Genomic DNA, 20,070 nt, shown 5'->3' on the forward strand with positions numbered 1-20,070 from the left:
CTCTCTCTCTCACTCCCAATCTCTCTCTCTCTCTCACACTCCCAATCTCTCTCTCTCACACTCCCAATCTCTCTCTCTCTCACACTCCCAATCTCTCTCTCACACTCCCAATCTCTCTCTCTCACACTCCCAATCTCTCTCTCTCACACTCCCAATCTCTCTCTCTCACACTCCCAATCTCTCTCTCTCTCTCTCACACTCCCAATCTCTCTCTCACACTCCCAATCTCTCTCTCTCTCTCACACTCCCAGTCTCTCTCTCTCACACACTCCGTCTCTCTCACACTCCCAGTCTCTCTCTCACACTCCCAGTCTCTCTCTCACACTCCCAGTCTCTCTCTCTCACACTCCGTAACTGTCTCTCTCTCACTTCCAATCTCTCTCTCACACTCCCAATCTCTCTCTCTCACACTCCCAGCCTCTCTCTCTCTCACACTCCCAGCCTCTCTCTCTCTCACTCCCAATCTCTCTCTCTCACACTCCCAATCTCTCTCTCTCACACTCCCAATCTCTCTCTCTCTCTCTCTCACACTCCCAATCTCTGTCTCACACTCCCAATCTCTCTCTCTCTCACACTCCCAGTCTCTCTCTCTCACACACTCCGTCTCTCTCTCACACTCCCAGTCTCTCTCTCACACTCCCAGTCTCTCTCTCACACTCCCAGTCTCTCTCTCACACACTCCGTAACTGTCTCTCTCTCACTTCCAATCTCTCTCTCACACTCCCAATCTCTCTCTCTCTCACACTCCCAGCCTCTCTCTCTCTCACACTCCCAGCCTCTCTCTCTCTCACTCCCAATCTCTCTCTCTCACACTCCCAATCTCTCTCTCTCTCTCACACTCCCAATCTCTCTCTCTTACTCCCAATCTCTCACTCTCTCACTCCCAATCTCTCTCTCACTCACTCCCAATCTCTCTCTCACACTCCCAGTCTCTCTCTCTCACTCCCAATCTCTCTCTCTCTCACTCCCAATCTCTCTCTCTCTCACACTCCCAATCTCTCTCTCTCACACACTCCCAATCTCTCTCTCTCACTCCCAATCTCTCTCTCTCACACACTCCCAATCTCTCTCTCTCTCACACTCCCAATCTCTCTCTCTCTCTCTCACACACTCCCAATCTCTCTCTCTCTCTCACTCCCAATCTCTCGCTCTCACTCCCAATCTCTCTCTCTCTCACACTCCCAATCTCTCTCTCACACTCCCAATCTCTCTCTCACTCCCAATCTCTCTCTCTCACACTCCCAATCTCTCTCTCTCACACTCCCAATCTCTCTCTCTCACACTCCCAATCTCTCTCTCTCTCACACTCCCAATCTCTCTCACACTCCCAATCTCTCTCTCACACTCCCAATCTCTCTCTCTCTCACACTCCCAATCTCTCTCTCTCTCTCACACTCCCAATCTCTCTCTCTCACACTCCCAATCTCTCTCTCTCACACTCCCAATCTCTGTCTCTCTCACTCCCAATCTCTCTCTCTGACACTCCCAATCTCTCTCTCACACTCCCAATCTCTCTCTCTCTCACACTCCCAATCTCTCTCTCTCACACTCCCAATCTCTCTCTCTCACACACTCCCAATCTCTCTCTCTCTCTCACACTCCCAGTCTCTCTCTCTCTCTCTCACACACTCCGAATCTCTCTCTCACACTCCCAATCTCTCTCTCTCACTCCCAATCTCTCTCTCTCACTCCCAATCTCTCGCTCTCACTCCCAATCTCTCTCTCTCTCACTCCCAGTCTCTCTCTCTCTCACACTCCCAACCTCTCTCTCTCACACTCAAAATCTCCAATTCCAATTCCAATTAAAATGCTTTATTGGCATGAAAGTTTACAGAGAACCATATTGCCAAAGCTTACATAGCAAAAAGGTACAGTTTTCCAACATTCTGTAGGTGTCAATCGATTTGACATTTGTTGGGTACATACAATATTACTTTTAAACAGTATTAATTTTAAACAGTCTTTGTACTTCATTTGGTACGTTCAATATTAATTTTAAACAGTCTTAATTTTAAACAGTCCTCAGGTTGTGACATGTTGTTACATATTTGGCCCCAAGGTATGGTCTGTCTCCTTCTCCTAGGACTAATCTCAATTTTGACAGATCATCCAATTCCTTGAAATCTGGGGTTGTTTGGCTTAGCTTGTTGAATAATATGTTTCTTGATGTGTTGAATTTTTCGCATTTTAGGAGGAAATAATCTCTCTCTCTCACACTCCCAATCTCTCTCTCTCTCTCACACTCCCAATCTCTCTCTCTCTCTCACACTCCCAATCTCTCTCTCTCTCTCTCACTCCCAGTCTCTCTCTCTCACACTCCCAATCTCTCTCTCTCTCTCACTCCCAATCTCTCTCTCACACTCCCAATCTCTCTCTCTCTCACACTCCCAATCTCTCTCTCTCTCACACTCCCAATCTCTCTCTCTCTCACACTCCCAATCTCTCTCTCTCACACTCCCAATCTCTCTCTCTCACACTCCCAATCTCTCTCTCTCACACTCCCAATCTCTCTCTCTCACACTCCCAATCTCTCTCTCTCACACACTCCCAATCTCTCTCTCACACTCCCAATCTCTCTCTCTGGCACTCCCAATCTCTGTCTCTCTCACTCCCAATCTCTCTCTCTGACACTCCCAATCTCTCTCTCACATTCCCAATCTCTCTCTCTCTCACACTCCCAATCTCTCTCTCTCACACTCCCAATCTCTCTCTCTGTCACACTCCCAATCTCTGTCACACTCCCAATCTCTCTCTCTCTCACACTCTCAATCTCTCTCTCTCTCACACTCCCAATCTATCTCTCTCTCTCACAATCCCAGTCTCTCTCTCTCACACTCCCAATCTCTCTCTCTCACACTCCCAATCTCTCTCTCTCTCACATTCCCAATTTCTCTCTCTCTCACACTCCCAATCTCTCTCTCTCTCACACTCCCAGTCTCTCTCTCTCTCTCACTCCCAATCTCTCTCTCTCTCTCACACTCCCAATCTCTCTCTCTCACACTCCCAATCTCTCTCTCACTCACTCCCAATCTCTTTCTCTCGCACACTCCCAGTCTCTCTCTCTCTCTCACACTCCCAATCTCTCGCTCGCTCACACTCCCAATCTCTCTCTCACACTCCCAATCTCTCTCTCTCTCACACTCCCAATCTCTCTCTCTCACACTCCCAATCTCTCTCTCTCTCACACTCCCAATCTCTCTCTCACACTCCCAATCTCTCTCTCTCACACTCCCAATCTCTCTCTCTCACACTCCCAATCTCTCTCTCTCACACTCCCAATCTCTCTCTCTCTCTCACACACTCCGTCTCTCTCACACTCCCAGTCTCTCTCACACACTCCCAGTCTCTCTCTCACACTCCCAGTCTCTCTCTCTCACACTCCGTAACTGTCTCTCTCTCACTTCCAATCTCTCTCTCACACTCCCAATCTCTCTCTCTCACACTCCCAGCCTCTCTCTCTCTCACACTCCCAGCCTCTCTCTCTCTCACTCCCAATCTCTCTCTCTCACACTCCCAATCTCTCTCTCTCACACTCCCAATCTCTCTCTCTCTCTCTCACACTCCCAATCTCTCTCTCACACTCCCAATCTCTCTCTCTCTCACACTCCCAGTCTCTCTCTCTCACACACTCCGTCTCTCTCTCACACTCCCAGTCTCTCTCTCACACTCCCAGTCTCTCCCTCACACTCCCAGTCTCTCTCTCACACTCCCAGTCTCTCTCTCACACACTCCGTAACTGTCTCTCTCTCACTTCCAATCTCTCTCTCACACTCCCAATCTCTCTCTCTCTCACACTCCCAGCCTCTCTCTCTCTCACACTCCCAGCCTCTCTCTCTCTCACTCCCAATCTCTCTCTCTCACACTCCCAATCTCTCTCTCTCTCACACTCCCAATCTCTCTCTCTTACTCCCAATCTCTCACTCTCTCACTCCCAATCTCTCTCTCACTCACTCCCAATCTCTCTCTCACACTCCCAGTCTCTCTCTCTCACTCCCAATCTCTCTCTCTCTCACTCCCAATCTCTCTCTCTCTCACACTCCCAATCTCTCTCTCTCACACACTCCCAATCTCTCTCTCTCACTCCCAATCTCTCTCTCTCACACACTCCCAATCTCTCTCTCTCTCACACTCCCAATCTCTCTCTCTCTCTCTCTCACACACTCCCAATCTCTCTCTCTCTCTCACTCCCAATCTCTCGCTCTCACTCCCAATCTCTCTCTCTCTCACTCCCAGTCTCTCTCTCTCTCACACTCCCAATCTCTCTCTCACACTCCCAATCTCTCTCTCACTCCCAATCTCTCTCTCTCACACTCCCAATCTCTCTCTCTCACACTCCCAATCTCTCTCTCTCACACTCCCAATCTCTCTCTCTCTCACACTCCCAATCTCTCTCACACTCCCAATCTCTCTCTCACACTCCCAATCTCTCTCTCTCACACTCCCAATCTCTCTCTCTCTCTCACACTCCCAATCTCTCTCTCTCTCTCACACTCCCAGTCTCTCTCTCTCTCTCTCACACACTCCGAATCTCTCTCTCACACTCCCAATCTCTCTCTCTCACTCCCAATCTCTCTCTCTCACTCCCAATCTCTCGCTCTCACTCCCAATCTCTCTCTCTCTCACTCCCAGTCTCTCTCTCTCTCACACTCCCAATCTCTCTCTCTCACACTCCCAATCTCTCTCTCTCTCACACTCCCAATCTCTCTCAGTTCAGTTCAGTTCAGTTCAAATGCTTTATTGGCATGAAAGTTTACAGAGAACCATATTGCCAAAGCTTACATAGCAAAAAGGTACAGTTTTCCAACATTCTGTAGGTGTCAATCGATTTGACATTTGTTGGGTATATACAATATTACTTTTAAACAATATTAATTTTAAACAGTCTTTCTACTTCATTTGGTACGTTCAATATTAATTTTAAACAGTCTTACTTTTAAACAGTCCTCAGGTTGTGACATGTTGTTACATATTTAGCCCCAAGGTATGGTCTGTCTCCTTCTCCTAGGGCTAATCTCAATTTTGACAGATCATCCAATTCCTTGAAATCTGGGGTTGTTTGGCTTAGCTTGTTGAATAATATGTTTCTTGATGTGTTGAATTTTTCGCATTTTAGGAGGAAATGCATTTCTGTTTCAACCTCGCCAGCCAGACATTGATCGCATATTCTATTCTCTCTAGGCTGCCAGGATTTCTTGTATCTGCCTTTTTCAATTTCCAGTTGGTGGTCGCTTAGTCTGTACCTGGTGAGGGTCTGTCTCTGTTTTGTGTCTCTGATGGTCGTGAGGTAGTCTGCCAGTTTATATTCTCTTTTTAGGGCCCGGTAACATTCTAATCTGCTTTGGTTTTCGGTTATTTTGTTCCAATGTTCCAGGTAGGTTTCTTTGCATTGTTTAATGATTTGGTTCACTCGGATTGGTGTTTGGACGGCTGTGTTGGTCTGGGGCTGGTCAGGGTCCGGCTGAGTACTTAGTTTCAGTAGCAGCTGACTCAGGGGACTCTTTTCTGGGTTTAGCTCTTGGGTCTGAAAGGCTTTGAAATGAAGGGTGTCTGGGGAGCTAGATTTGAGGTGATTTAGGAAGTTTAGTGCTCGTTTTTGGATGTTTATTATCAGTGGGTATCTGCCTAGTTCGGCTCTGCATGCATTTGTTGGCGTTTTTCTTTGGGTGCGAAGGATGCTTCGGCAGAATTCTGCATGTAGGGCTTCTATTGTGTGTTTTTCCCATTTAGTGTAGCTTTGGTGATTTAGCGGGCCCCATACTTCACTACCGTACAGTGCAATGGGCAGGATTATGCTGTCAAAAATTTTGAGCCAGATTTTGATTGGGATTTGGATGTTGTAGAATTTTCTTTTTATTGCATATAGGGCTCTTCGGGCTTTTTCTTTTAGTGCATTCACTGCTATGCTGAAGCTCCCTGATGCTGTAATAGTTAGACCAAGGTAGGTGTAGCTCATAGTGTGTTCTATAGTGGTATCACTGAGGGTAAACTGGTATTTGTTTTCCTGACATCTGGGTCTTTTCTGAAAAATCATGATGTTGGTTTTCTTTAGATTTACTGTTAGAGCCCAATTTTGGCAGTATTTGTCGAGTAGGTCTAGTTGTTGCTGTAATCCCTGTTCTGTGGGAGACAGCAGAACCAGGTCGTCCGCATAGAACAGGGACTTCACTTCTCCATCCAGGAGACGGAGACCTGGTGACTCGCTTTGCTCCAGCATGTCTGCTAATTCATTTATGTATATGTTGAACAGGGTCGGGCTCAAATTGCAGCCCTGCCGGACGCCTCTTCTCTGGGTGAAGAAATCGGTGCGTTTGTCTCCAATTTTGACCCCGCATTTGTTTTTCAGATACATTGATTTAATAAGGTCATAGACTTTGCCCCCTATTCCACACTGAAGAAGTTTATAATAGAGCCCTTCGTGCCATATAGAGTCAAAGGCTTTCTTGAAGTCGATGAAACAGGCGAATATTTTCCCATTTTTTGTTTGGTGTTTATGTTTTTCAATGAGGGTGTGAAGGGTATAGATATGGTCGGCGGTGCGGTGTTTTGGAAGAAAGCCTATTTGGTTTTTTCTGAGGATATTATGTTTGTTAAGAAAATCAAGTAATCTACTATTTAGAATACTGCAGAATAACTTCCCTAGACAACTGTTGACACAGATGCCGCGGTAGTTATTTGGGTCTGATTTGTTTCCACTTTTATATATGGGGGAGATTAGTCCTTGGCACCAGATATCGGGAAAACAGCCTGAGCGTAATATGATGTTGAATAGTTTGAGTATCGCACTCTGCATCTCCATATTGCTGAACTTTAGCATTTCATTTTTGATGTTGTCTGGGCCACAGGCTTTCTTTAGGTGGAGAGATTTTGTTTTTGTGGCCAGTTCTTTCCATGTGATTGGGGAGTCTAGAGGGTTTTGGTTGTCTTTAATTGTTGCTTCTAATGTGTGGAGTTTTTCTGTGACCTGATGTTGACTTGGGTTTGTTTTGTTTTTTGGGATGTCTTTGTAGAGGTTTTCAAAATGTGTTCTCCAGATGTCGCCATCTTGGATTGGTAATGCTTGCAATTGTGTTGTACTCAGGTTATTCCACATTTCCCAGAATTGTTTTGGATTGGTGGAGTTTTCTATTTCTTCGAGTATTTTGTGGGTATAGTTTTGTGTTTTGTTCCTAATGGTGTGTTTATATCTTTTGAGGGTTTCATTGTATCTAGTACGTAGGTCCGGATTGTTTGGTTGCCGATGCTTTTGGTTTGATATTTTTCTCAGGTCTTTTCTGGCATTTTTGCATTCGTGGTCAAACCATTTCATATTTTTATTTTGTCTTTTGTGATGCTTCCTCTTCTGTTTCACGAGGTCGGCTTTTACAGCTGCCTCATGGAAGATCATATTTATATCCTCTATGGCCGTGTTTACACCATCTCTGGTGATCTCATATAGATTTTCTTTAAATTTTGAAATTTTACTTGTGAGATCAGGTGAATTTAGTGCTGTGATGAATTTATCTCCACTGTCTGGGGCCCATCTGTATGTCTGGTTTATTTTATGTAGCTTACTGTGTTCCTTTTTTGTGTCTGTAGTTTGGGCAGAAAGTTTAAGGTACACATTTATTTGGTTATGGTCTGAGAGGGGGGATTGTTGCCTGACAGTGAATGCGTTGATATCGCAGGGGTCCAGGTCAGTGATTGTATAGTCCACCACACTAGACCCAAGAGTTGAGGAGTATGTGAGTCTCCCTTGGGAGTCCCCTCTGAACCTACCATTAACTATGTACAGGCCTAAGGCTCGGCAGAGTTGCACTACCTCCCTACCGCTTTTGTTTATTTCACGATCAAGGTTGTTCCGATTTGCGATGGCTGGTGTGACATCTAAAGGGGTCTGGCCAAACACATGGTTGTTTCCCTGTGGGTCTATGAAGTCAGGTTCACAACCGGTCCTTGCATTTAGGTCCCCACATATTATCACCTTTCCTTGGGCCTGGAAATGGCTGATTTCCATGTGGAGAGTATCAAATAACTCCTCTTCGAAATATGGCGAATCTATTGGAGGTATGTAGATCGCACATAAGTAAACATCTTTTTTTGCTATTCCTATATTTTTATCTAGTTTTAGCCATACGTGTGATTTCCCCTGTTTTACCGGTGAGATGTGTTTGTCCAGTTCTCCCTTATACCACACCAATATTCCCCCGGAGGTTCTGCCCTTGCGTGTTTTAGTGTTCTTTACTGAGGGCACAATGATTTCATGGTACATTGGAGGACAGTGGGTCGGCATGTCCTTTTGGCACCATGTTTCTGTTAACACAATTATATCAATGTCTTTTATAGCTTTTAGGAATTCAGGGTCTGTACTCTTCATCCCAAAAGTTGAGGAGCGGAGGCCCTGGATATTCCAGCAGCTTATGTGGAAAGAACGCATTTATATAGTTCAATAAAACAAAATAAAATGGACCTATTTTGTGGGATGAGTGTGGAAACACTATTTTCTATAATGCTAAGTGATGATTTAGTATAAATTTCATGAGGCATGCACATATATCTATCTAATAATAGTAATAATACTGATAAGATAACAATAATGATAATGATAAATAACAATATTAATAATTTCTCCGGCTTTCTATCAGGCTGTTCAGCATCGTCATGATCTTTCTCAGTTCTTGGTCTACAGTCTGTGGTCTAGAGGGGGGTCTTGGGTCAGGTATAAAAGCACGGTTCTGTTGTCGGTTTTGTAAAGGGGGGTGGGGGACATTGGTGGTCCTGTTTGGGCTCCCAATGGTAGGGGGGGTGGGAGGGCTGTGTCTTTTGGCAGTGTTTATGAGGTTTCTTGCGAAGACCCACATCCGCTGTTTGAGTAGATGTATTTCGTCATAGAGGTCTCTCTCACACTCCCAATCTCTCTCTCTCTCTCACACTCCCAATCTCTCTCTCTCTCTCTCACTCCCAGTCTCTCTCTCTCACACTCCCAATCTCTCTCTCTCTCTCACTCCCAATCTCTCTCTCACACTCCCAATCTCTCTCTCTCTCACACTCCCAATCTCTCTCTCTCTCACACTCCCAATCTCTCTCTCTCTCACACTCCCAATCTCTCTCTCTCACACTCCCAATCTCTCTCTCTCACTCTCCCAATCTCTCTCTCTCACACTCCCAATCTCTCTCTCTCTCACACTCCCAATCTCTCTCTCTCTCACACTCCCAATCTCTCTCTCTCTCACACTCCCAATCTCTCTCTCTCACACTCCCAATCTCTCTCTCTCACACTCCCAATCTCTCTCTCTCACACTCCCAATCTCTCTCTCTCACACTCCCAATCTCTCTCTCTCACACACTCCCAATCTCTCTCTCACACTCCCAATCTCTCTCTCTGGCACTCCCAATCTCTGTCTCTCTCACTCCCAATCTCTCTCTCTGACACTCCCAATCTCTCTCTCACATTCCCAATCTCTCTCTCTCTCACACTCCCAATCTCTCTCTCTCACACTCCCAATCTCTCTCTCTGTCACACTCCCAATCTCTCTCACACTCCCAATCTCTCTCTCTCTCACACTCCCAATCTCTCTCTCTCTCACACTCCCAATCTATCTCTCTCTCTCACACTCCCAGTCTCTCTCTCTCACACTCCCAATCTCTCTCTCTCACACTCCCAATCTCTCTCTCTCTCACATTCCCAATCTCTCTCTCTCTCACACTCCCAATCTCTCTCTCTCTCACACTCCCAGTCTCTCTCTCTCTCTCACTCCCAATCTCTCTCTCTCTCTCTCACACTCCCAATCTCTCTCTCTCACACTCCCAATCTCTCTCTCACTCACTCCCAATCTCTTTCTCTCGCACACTCCCAGTCTCTCTCTCTCTCTCACACTCCCAATCTCTCGCTCGCTCACACTCCCAATCTCTCTCTCACACTCCCAATCTCTCTCTCTCTCACACTCCCAATCTCTCTCTCTCACACTCCCAATCTCTCTCTCTCTCACACTCCCAATCTCTCTCTCACACTCCCAATCTCTCTCTCACACTCCCAATCTCTCTCTCTCACACTCCCAATCTCTCTCTCTCACACTCCCAATCTCTCTCTCTCACACTCCCAATCTCTCTCTCTCTCTCACACACTCCGTCTCTCTCACACTCCCAGTCTCTCTCTCACACTCCCAGTCTCTCTCTCACACTCCCAGTCTCTCTCTCTCACACTCCGTAACTGTCTCTCTCTCACTTCCAATCTCTCTCTCACACTCCCAATCTCTCTCTCTCACACTCCCAGCCTCTCTCTCTCTCACACTCCCAGCCTCTCTCTCTCTCACTCCCAATCTCTCTCTCTCACACTCCCAATCTCTCTCTCACACTCCCAATCTCTCTCTCTCTCTCTCTCACACTCCCAATCTCTCTCTCACACTCCCAATCTCTCTCTCTCTCACACTCCCAGTCTCTCTCTCTCACACACTCCGTCTCTCTCTCACACTCCCAGTCTCTCTCTCACACTCCCAGTCTCTCTCTCACACACCCAGTCTCTCTCTCACACACCCAGTCTCTCTCTCACACACTCCGTAACTGTCTCTCTCTCACTTCCAATCTCTCTCTCACACACCCAATCTCTCTCTCTCTCCCACTCCCAGCCTCTCTCTCTCTCACACTCCCAGCCTCTCTCTCTCTCACTCCCAATCTCTCTCTCTCACACTCCCAATCTCTCTCTCTCTCACACTCCCAATCTCTCTCTCTTACTCCCAATCTCTCACTCTCTCACTCCCAATCTCTCTCTCACTCACTCCCAATCTCTCTCTCACACTCCCAGTCTCTCTCTCTCACTCCAAATCTCTCTCTCTCTCACTCCCAATCTCTCTCTCTCTCACACTCCCAATCTCTCTCTCTCACACACTCCCAATCTCTCTCTCTCACTCCCAATCTCTCTCTCTCACACACTCCCAATCTCTCTCTCTCTCACACTCCCAATCTCTCTCTCTCTCTCTCACACACTCCCAATCTCTCTCTCTCTCTCACTCCCAATCTCTCGCTCTCACTCCCAATCTCTCTCTCTCTCACTCCCAGTCTCTCTCTCTCTCACACTCCCAATCTCTCTCTCACACTCCCAATCTCTCTCTCACTCCCAATCTCTCTCTCTCACACTCCCAATCTCTCTCTCTCACACTCCCAATCTCTCTCTCTCACACTCCCAATCTCTCTCTCTCTCACACTCCCAATCTCTCTCACACTCCCAATCTCTCTCTCACACTCCCAATCTCTCTCTCTCACACTCCCAATCTCTCTCTCTCTCTCACACTCCCAATCTCTCTCTCTCACACTCCCAATCTCTCTCTCTCTCACACTCCCAATCTCTCTCTCTCACACTCCCAATCTCTCTCTCTCACACACTCCCAATCTCTCTCTCTCTCACACTCCCAGTCTCTCTCTCTCTCTCTCACACACTCCCAATCTCTCTCTCTCACTCCCAATCTCTCGCTCTCACTCCCAATCTCTCTCTCTCTCACTCCCAGTCTCTCTCTCTCTCACACTCCCAATCTCTCTCTCACACTCCCAGTCTCTCTCTCTCTCACACTCCCAATCTCTCTCTCTCACACTCCCAATCTCTCTCTCTCTCACACTCCCAATCTCTCTCTCTCTCACACTCCCAATCTCTCTCTCACACACTCCCAATCTCTCTCTCTCACACTCCCCATCTCTCTCTCACACTCCCCATCTCTCTCTCTCTCTCACACTCCCAGTCTCTCTCTCTCTCTCTCACACTCCCAGTCTCTCTCTCTCACACACTCCCAATCTCTCTCTCTCACACTCCGAATCTCTCTCTCTCTCACTTCCAATCTCTCTCTCACACTCCCCATCTCTCTCTCTCACACACTCCCAGTCTCTCTCTCTCTCACATTCCCAATCTCTCTCTCTCTCACACTCCCAGTCTCTCTCTCTCTCACTCCCAATCTCTCTCTCTCTCACACTCCCAATCTCTCTCTCTCACACTCCCAATCTCTCTCTCTCTCACACTCCCAATCTCTCTCTCTCTTACTCCCAATCTCTCTCTCTCTCACTCCCAATCTCTCTCTCTCACTCACTCCCAATCTCTCTCTCTCGCACACTCCCAGTCTCTCTCTCACACTCCCAATCTCTCTCTCACACTGCCAATCTCTCGCTCTCTCACACTCCCAATCTCTCTCTCACACTCCCAATCTCTCTCTCTCTCACACTCCCAATCTCTCTCTCTCACACTCCCAATCTCTCTCTCTCTCACACTCCCAATCTCTCTCTCTCTTACTCCCAATCTCTCTCTCTCTCACTCCCAATCTCTCTCTCTCACTCACTCCCAATCTCTCTCTCTCGCACACTCCCAGTCTCTCTCTCACACTCCCAATCTCTCTCTCACACTCCCAATCTCTCGCTCTCTCACTCCCAATCTCTCTCTCACACTCCCAATCTCTCTCTCTCTCTCACACTCCCAATCTCTCTCTCTCACACTCCCAATCTCTCTCTCTCTCACACTCCCAATCTCTCTCTCACACTCCCAATCTCTCTCTCTCTCACACTCCCAATCTCTCTCTCTCACACTCCCAATCTCTCTCTCTCTCTCTCTCACACTCCCAATCTCTCTCTCTCACACTCCCAATCTCTCTCTCTCTCTCTCACACTCCCAATCTCTCTCTCTCACACTCCCAATCTCTCTCTCTCTCATTCCCAATCTCTCTCTCTCACACTCCCAGTCTCTCTCTCTCTCTCTCTCACACTCCCAATCTCTCTCTCTCTCACACTCCCAATCTCTCTCTCTCTCTCACTCCCAATCTCTCTCTCTCTCTCACTCCCAATCTCTCTCTCTCTCTCTCACTCCCAATCTCTCTCTCTCTCACACTCCCAATCTCTCTCTCATCCTCCCAATCTCTCTCTCTCACACTCCCAATCTCTCTCTCTCACACTCCCAATCTCTCTCTCTCTCACACTCCCAATCTCTCTCTCTCACACTCCCAATCTCTCTCTCTCTCACACTCCCAATCTCTCTCACACTCCCAATCTCTCTCTCTCACACTCCCAATCTCTCTCTCTCTCTCTCTCACACTCCCAATCTCTGTCTCACACTCCCAATCTCTCTCTCTCTCACACTCCCAGTCTCTCTCTCTCACACACTCCGTCTCTCTCTCACACTCCCAGTCTCTCTCTCACACTCCCAGTCTCTCTCTCACACTCCCAGTCTCTCTCTCACACACTCCGTAACTGTCTCTCTCTCACTTCCAATCTCTCTCTCACACTCCCAATCTCTCTCTCTCTCACACTCCCAGCCTCTCTCTCTCTCACACTCCCAGCCTCTCTCTCTCTCACTCCCAATCTCTCTCTCTCACACTCCCAATCTCTCTCTCTCTCTCACACTCCCAATCTCTCTCTCTTACTCCCAATCTCTCACTCTCTCACTCCCAATCTCTCTCTCACTCACTCCCAATCTCTCTCTCACACTCCCAGTCTCTCTCTCTCACTCCCAATCTCTCTCTCTCTCACTCCCAATCTCTCTCTCTCTCACACTCCCAATCTCTCTCTCTCACACACTCCCAATCTCTCTCTCTCACTCCCAATCTCTCTCTCTCACACACTCCCAATCTCTCTCTCTCTCACACTCCCAATCTCTCTCTCTCTCTCTCACACACTCCCAATCTCTCTCTCTCTCTCACTCCCAATCTCTCGCTCTCACTCCCAATCTCTCTCTCTCTCACTCCCAGTCTCTCTCTCTCTCACACTCCCAATCTCTCTCTCACACTCCCAATCTCTCTCTCACTCCCAATCTCTCTCTCTCACACTCCCAATCTCTCTCTCTCACACTCCCAATCTCTCTCTCTCACACTCCCAATCTCTCTCTCTCTCACACTCCCAATCTCTCTCACACTCCCAATCTCTCTCTCACACTCCCAATCTCTCTCTCTCTCACACTCCCAATCTCTCTCTCTCTCTCACACTCCCAATCTCTCTCTCTCACACTCCCAATCTCTCTCTCTCACACTCCCAATCTCTGTCTCTCTCACTCCCAATCTCTCTCTCTGACACTCCCAATCTCTCTCTCACACTCCCAATCTCTCTCTCTCTCACACTCCCAATCTCTCTCTCTCACACTCCCAATCTCTCTCTCTCACACACTCCCAATCTCTCTCTCTCTCTCACACTCCCAGTCTCTCTCTCTCAGTTCAAATGCTTTATTGGCATGAAAGTTTACAGAGAACCATATTGCCAAAGCTTACATAGCAAAAAGGTACAGTTTTCCAACATTCTGTAGGTGTCAATCGATTTCTCACACACTCCGAATCTCTCTCTCACACTCCCAATCTCTCTCTCTCACTCCCAATCTCTCTCTCTCACTCCCAATCTCTCGCTCTCACTCCCAATCTCTCTCTCTCTCACTCCCAGTCTCTCTCTCTCTCACACTCCCAATCTCTCTCTCTCACACTCCCAATCTCTCTCTCTCTCACACTCCCAATCTCTCTCTCTCTCTCACACTCCCAATCTCTCTCTCTCTCTCACACTCCCAATCTCTCTCTCTCTCTCTCACTCCCAGTCTCTCTCTCTCACACTCCCAATCTCTCTCTCTCTCTCACTCCCAATCTCTCTCTCACACTCCCAATCTCTCTCTCTCTCACACTCCCAATCTCTCTCTCTCTCACACTCCCAATCTCTCTCTCTCTCACACTCCCAATCTCTCTCTCTCACACTCCCAATCTCTCTCTCTCACACTCCCAATCTCTCTCTCTCACACTCCCAATCTCTCTCTCTCACACACTCCCAATCTCTCTCTCACACTCCCAATCTCTCTCTCTGGCACTCCCAATCTCTGTCTCTCTCACTCCCAATCTCTCTCTCTGACACTCCCAATCTCTCTCTCACATTCCCAATCTCTCTCTCTCTCACACTCCCAATCTCTCTCTCTCACACTCCCAATCTCTCTCTCTGTCACACTCCCAATCTCTCTCACACTCCCAATCTCTCTCTCTCTCACACTCTCAATCTCTCTCTCTCTCACACTCCCAATCTATCTCTCTCTCTCACACTCCCAGTCTCTCTCTCTCACACTCCCAATCTCTCTCTCTCACACTCCCAATCTCTCTCTCTCTCACATTCCCAATTTCTCTCTCTCTCACACTCCCAATCTCTCTCTCTCTCACACTCCCAGTCTCTCTCTCTCTCTCACTCCCAATCTCTCTCTCTCTCTCACACTCCCAATCTCTCTCTCTCACACTCCCAATCTCTCTCTCACTCACTCCCAATCTCTTTCTCTCGCACACTCCCAGTCTCTCTCTCTCTCTCACACTCCCAATCTCTCGCTCGCTCACACTCCCAATCTCTCTCTCACACTCCCAATCTCTCTCTCTCTCACACTCCCAATCTCTCTCTCTCACACTCCCAATCTCTCTCTCTCTCACACTCCCAATCTCTCTCTCACACTCCCAATCTCTCTCTCTCACACTCCCAATCTCTCTCTCTCACACTCCCAATCTCTCTCTCTCACACTCCCAATCTCTCTCTCTCTCTCACACACTCCGTCTCTCTCACACTCCCAGTCTCTCTCTCACACTCCCAGTCTCTCTCTCACACTCCCAGTCTCTCTCTCTCACACTCCGTAACTGTCTCTCTCTCACTTCCAATCTCTCTCTCACACTCCCAATCTCTCTCTCTCACACTCCCAGCCTCTCTCTCTCTCACACTCCCAGCCTCTCTCTCTCTCACTCCCAATCTCTCTCTCTCACACTCCCAATCTCTCTCTCTCACACTCCCAATCTCTCTCTCTCTCTCTCTCACACTCCCAATCTCTCTCTCACACTCCCAATCTCTCTCTCTCTCACACTCCCAGTCTCTCTCTCTCACACACTCCGTCTCTCTCTCACACTCCCAGTCTCTCTCTCACACTCCCAGTCTCTCTCTCACACTCCCAGTCTCTCTCTCACACTCCCAGTCTCTCTCTCACACACTCCGTAACTGTCTCTCTCTCACTTCCAATCTCTCTCTCACACTCCCAATCTCTCTCTCTCTCACACTCCCAGCCTCTCTCTCTCTCACACTCCCAGCCTCTCTCTCTCTCACTCCCAATCTCTCTCTCTCACACTCCCAATCTCTCTCTCTCTCACACTCCCAATCTCTCTCTCTTACTCCCAATCTCTCACTCTCTCACTCCCAATCTCTCTCTCACTCACTCCCAATCTCTCTCTCACACTCCCAGTCTCTCTCTCTCACTCCCAATCTCTCTCTCTCTCACTCCCAATCTCTCTCTCTCTCACACTCCCAATCTCTCTCTCTCACACACTCCCAATCTCTCTCTCTCACTCCCAATCTCTCTCTCTCACACACTCCCAATCTCTCTCTCTCTCACACTCCCAATCTCTCTCTCTCTCTCTCTCACACACTCCCAATCTCTCTCTCTCTCTCACTCCCAATCTCTCGCTCTCACTCCCAATCTCTCTCTCTCTCACTCCCAGTCTCTCTCTCTCTCACACTCCCAATCTCTCTCTCACACTCCCAATCTCTCTCTCACTCCCAATCTCTCTCTCTCACACTCCCAATCTCTCTCTCTCACACTCCCAATCTCTCTCTCTCACACTCCCAATCTCTCTCTCTCTCACACTCCCAATCTCTCTCACACTCCCAATCTCTCTCTCACACTCCCAATCTCTCTCTCTCACACTCCCAATCTCTCTCTCTCTCTCACACTCCCAATCTCTCTCTCTCTCTCACACTCCCAGTCTCTCTCTCTCTCTCTCACACACTCCGAATCTCTCTCTCACACTCCCAATCTCTCTCTCTCACTCCCAATCTCTCTCTCTCACTCCCAATCTCTCGCTCTCACTCCCAATCTCTCTCTCTCTCACTCCCAGTCTCTCTCTCTCACACTCCCAATCTCTCTCTCTCACACTCCCAATCTCTCTCTCTCTCACACTCCCAATCTCTCTCTCTCTCTCACACTCCCAATCTCTCTCTCTCTCTCACACTCCCAATCTCTCTCTCTCTCTCTCACTCCCAGTCTCTCTCTCTCACACTCCCAATCTCTCTCTCTCTCTCACTCCCAATCTCTCTCTCACACTCCCAATCTCTCTCTCTCTCACACTCCCAATCTCTCTCTCTCTCACACTCCCAATCTCTCTCTCTCTCACACTCCCAATCTCTCTCTCTCACACTCCCAATCTCTCTCTCTCACTCTCCCAATCTCTCTCTCTCACACTCCCAATCTCTCTCTCTCTCACACTCCCAATCTCTCTCTCTCTCACACTCCCAATCTCTCTCTCTCTCACACTCCCAATCTCTCTCTCTCACACTCCCAATCTCTCTCTCTCACACTCCCAATCTCTCTCTCTCACACTCCCAATCTCTCTCTCTCACACTCCCAATCTCTCTCTCTCACACACTCCCTATCTCTCTCTCACACTCCCAATCTCTCTCTCTGGCACTCCCAATCTCTGTCTCTCTCACTCCCAATCTCTCTCTCTGACACTCCCAATCTCTCTCTCACATTCCCAATCTCTCTCTCTCTCACACTCCCAATCTCTCTCTCTCACACTCCCAATCTCTCTCTCTGTCACACTCCCAATCTCTCTCACACTCCAATCTCTCTCTCTCTCACACTCCCAATCTCTCTCTCTCTCACACTCCCAATTTATCTCTCTCTCTCACACTCCCAGTCTCTCTCTCTCACACTCCCAATCTCTCTCTCTCACACTCCCAATCTCTCTCTCTCTCACATTCCCAATCTCTCTCTCTCTCACACTCCCAATCTCTCTCTCTCTCACACTCCCAGTCTCTCTCTCTCTCTCACTCCCAATCTCTCTCTCTCTCTCTCACACTCCCAATCTCTCTCTCTCACACTCCCAATCTCTCTCTCACTCACTCCCAATCTCTTTCTCTCGCACACTCCCAGTCTCTCTCTCTCTCTCACACTCCCAATCTCTCGCTCGCTCACACTCCCAATCTCTCTCTCACACTCCCAATCTCTCTCTCTCTCACACTCCCAATCTCTCTCTCTCACACTCCCAATCTCTCTCTCTCTCACACTCCCAATCTCTCTCTCACACTCCCAATCTCTCTCTCACACTCCCAATCTCTCTCTCTCACACTCCCAATCTCTCTCTCTCACACTCCAATCTCTCTCTCTCACACTCCCAATCTCTCTCTCTCTCTCACACACTCCGTCTCTCTCACACTCCCAGTCTCTCTCTCACACTCCCAGTCTCTCTCTCACACTCCCAGTCTCTCTCTCTCACACCTCCGTAACTGTCTCTCTCTCACTTCCAATCTCTCTCACACTCCCAATCTCTCTCTCTCACACTCCCAGCCTCTCTCTCTCTCACACTCCCAGCCTCTCTCTCTCACTCCCAATCTCTCTCTCTCACACTCCCAATCTCTCTCTCTCACACTCCCAATCTCTCTCTCTCTCTCTCTCACACTCCCAATCTCTCTCTCACACTCCCAATCTCTCTCTCTCTCACACTCCCAGTCTCTCTCTCTCACACACTCCGTCTCTCTCTCACACTCCCAGTCTCTCTCTCACGCTCCCAGTCCTCTCTCTCACACACCCAGTCTCTCTCTCACACACCCAGTCTCTCTCTCACACACTCCGTAACTGTCTCTCTCTCACATTCCAATCTCTCTCTCACACACCCAATCTCTCTCTCTCTCACACTCCCAGCCTCTCTCTCTCTCACACTCCAGCCTCTCTCTCTCTCACTACCCAATCTCTCTCTCTCACACTCCCAATCTCTCTCTCTCTCACACTCCCAATCTCTCTCTCTTACTCCCAATCTCTCACTCTCTCACTCCCAATCTCTCTCTCACTCACTCCCAATCTCTCTCTCACACTCCCAGTCTCTCTCTCTCACTCCCAATCTCTCTCTCTCTCACTCCCAATCTCTCTCTCTCTCACACTCCCAATCTCTCATCTCTCACACACTCCCAATCTCTCTCTCTCACTCCCAATCTCTCTCTCTCACACACTCCCAATCTCTCTCTCTCTCACACTCCCAATCTCTCTCTCTCTCTCTCTCACACACTCCCAATCTCTCTCTCTCTCTCACTCCCAATCTCTCGCTCTCACTCCCAATCTCTCTCTCTCTCACTCCCAGTCTCTCTCTCTCTCACACTCCCAATCTCTCTCTCACACTCCCAATCTCTCTCTCACTCCCAATCTCTCTCTCTCTCACACTCCCAATCTCTCTCTCTCACACTCCCAATCTCTCTCTCACACACTCCCAATCTCTCTCTCCTCTCACACTCCCAATCTCTCTCACACTCCCAATCTCTCTCTCACACTCCCAATCTCTCTCTCTCACACTCCCAATCTCTCTCTCTCTCTCACACTCCCAATCTCTCTCTCTCACACTCCCCAATCTCTCTCTCTCTCACACTCCCAATCTCTCTCTCTCACACTCCCAATCTCTCTCTCTCACACACTCCCAATCTCTCTCTCTCTCACACTCCCAGTCTCTCTCTCTCTCTCTCACACACACCCCAATCTCTCTCTCTCACTCCCAATCTCTCGCTCTCACTCCCAATCTCTCTCTCTCTCACTCCCAGTCTCTCTCTCTCTCACACTCCCAATCTCTCTCTCACACTCCCAGTCTCTCTCTCTCTCACACTCCCAATCTCTCTCTCTCACACTCCCAATCTCTCTCTCTCTCACACTCCCAATCTCTCTCTCTCTCACACTCCCAATCTCTCTCTCACACACTCCCAATCTCTCTCTCTCACACTCCCCATCTCTCTCTCACACTCCCCATCTCTCTCTCTCTCTCACACTCCCAGTCTCTCTCTCTCTCTCTCTCACACTCCCAGTCTCTCTCTCTCACACACTCCCAATCTCTCTCTCTCACACTCCGAATCTCTCTCTCTCTCACTTCCAATCTCTCTCTCACACTCCCCATCTCTCTCTCACACACTCCCAGTCTCTCTCTCTCTCACATTCCCAATCTCTCTCTCTCTCACACTCCCAGTCTCTCTCTCTCTCACTCCCAATCTCTCTCTCTCTCACACTCCCAATCTCTCTCTCTCACACTCCCAATCTCTCTCTCTCTCACACTCCCAATCTCTCTCTCTCTTACTCCCAATCTCTCTCTCTCTCACTCCCAATCT

The 20,070-nt window shown here is 48.4% G+C and overlaps 1 protein-coding gene across 1 annotated transcript in view; it reads left to right on the forward strand.

Annotated features, from left to right (window-relative positions):
- Nucleotides 1–5,186: 5,186 nt before the first annotated feature.
- The window catches only part of LOC147115816 (UDP-GalNAc:beta-1,3-N-acetylgalactosaminyltransferase 1-like), a 485,760-nt gene continuing 470,876 nt past the window's right edge, over nucleotides 5,187–20,070 (forward strand). The window contains exon 1 of the mRNA XM_085990406.1: nucleotides 5,187–5,243. The gene's annotated coding sequence lies outside the window, so the exon portion shown is untranslated. The remainder of the gene's footprint in view (nucleotides 5,244–20,070) is intronic.

The sequence above is a fragment of the Somniosus microcephalus genome, chromosome 6 (genome assembly GCF_052327205.1).
Source record: "Somniosus microcephalus isolate GS21.2 chromosome 6, FLI_Smic_1.0, whole genome shotgun sequence".
NCBI lineage: Eukaryota > Metazoa > Chordata > Chondrichthyes > Squaliformes > Somniosidae > Somniosus > Somniosus microcephalus.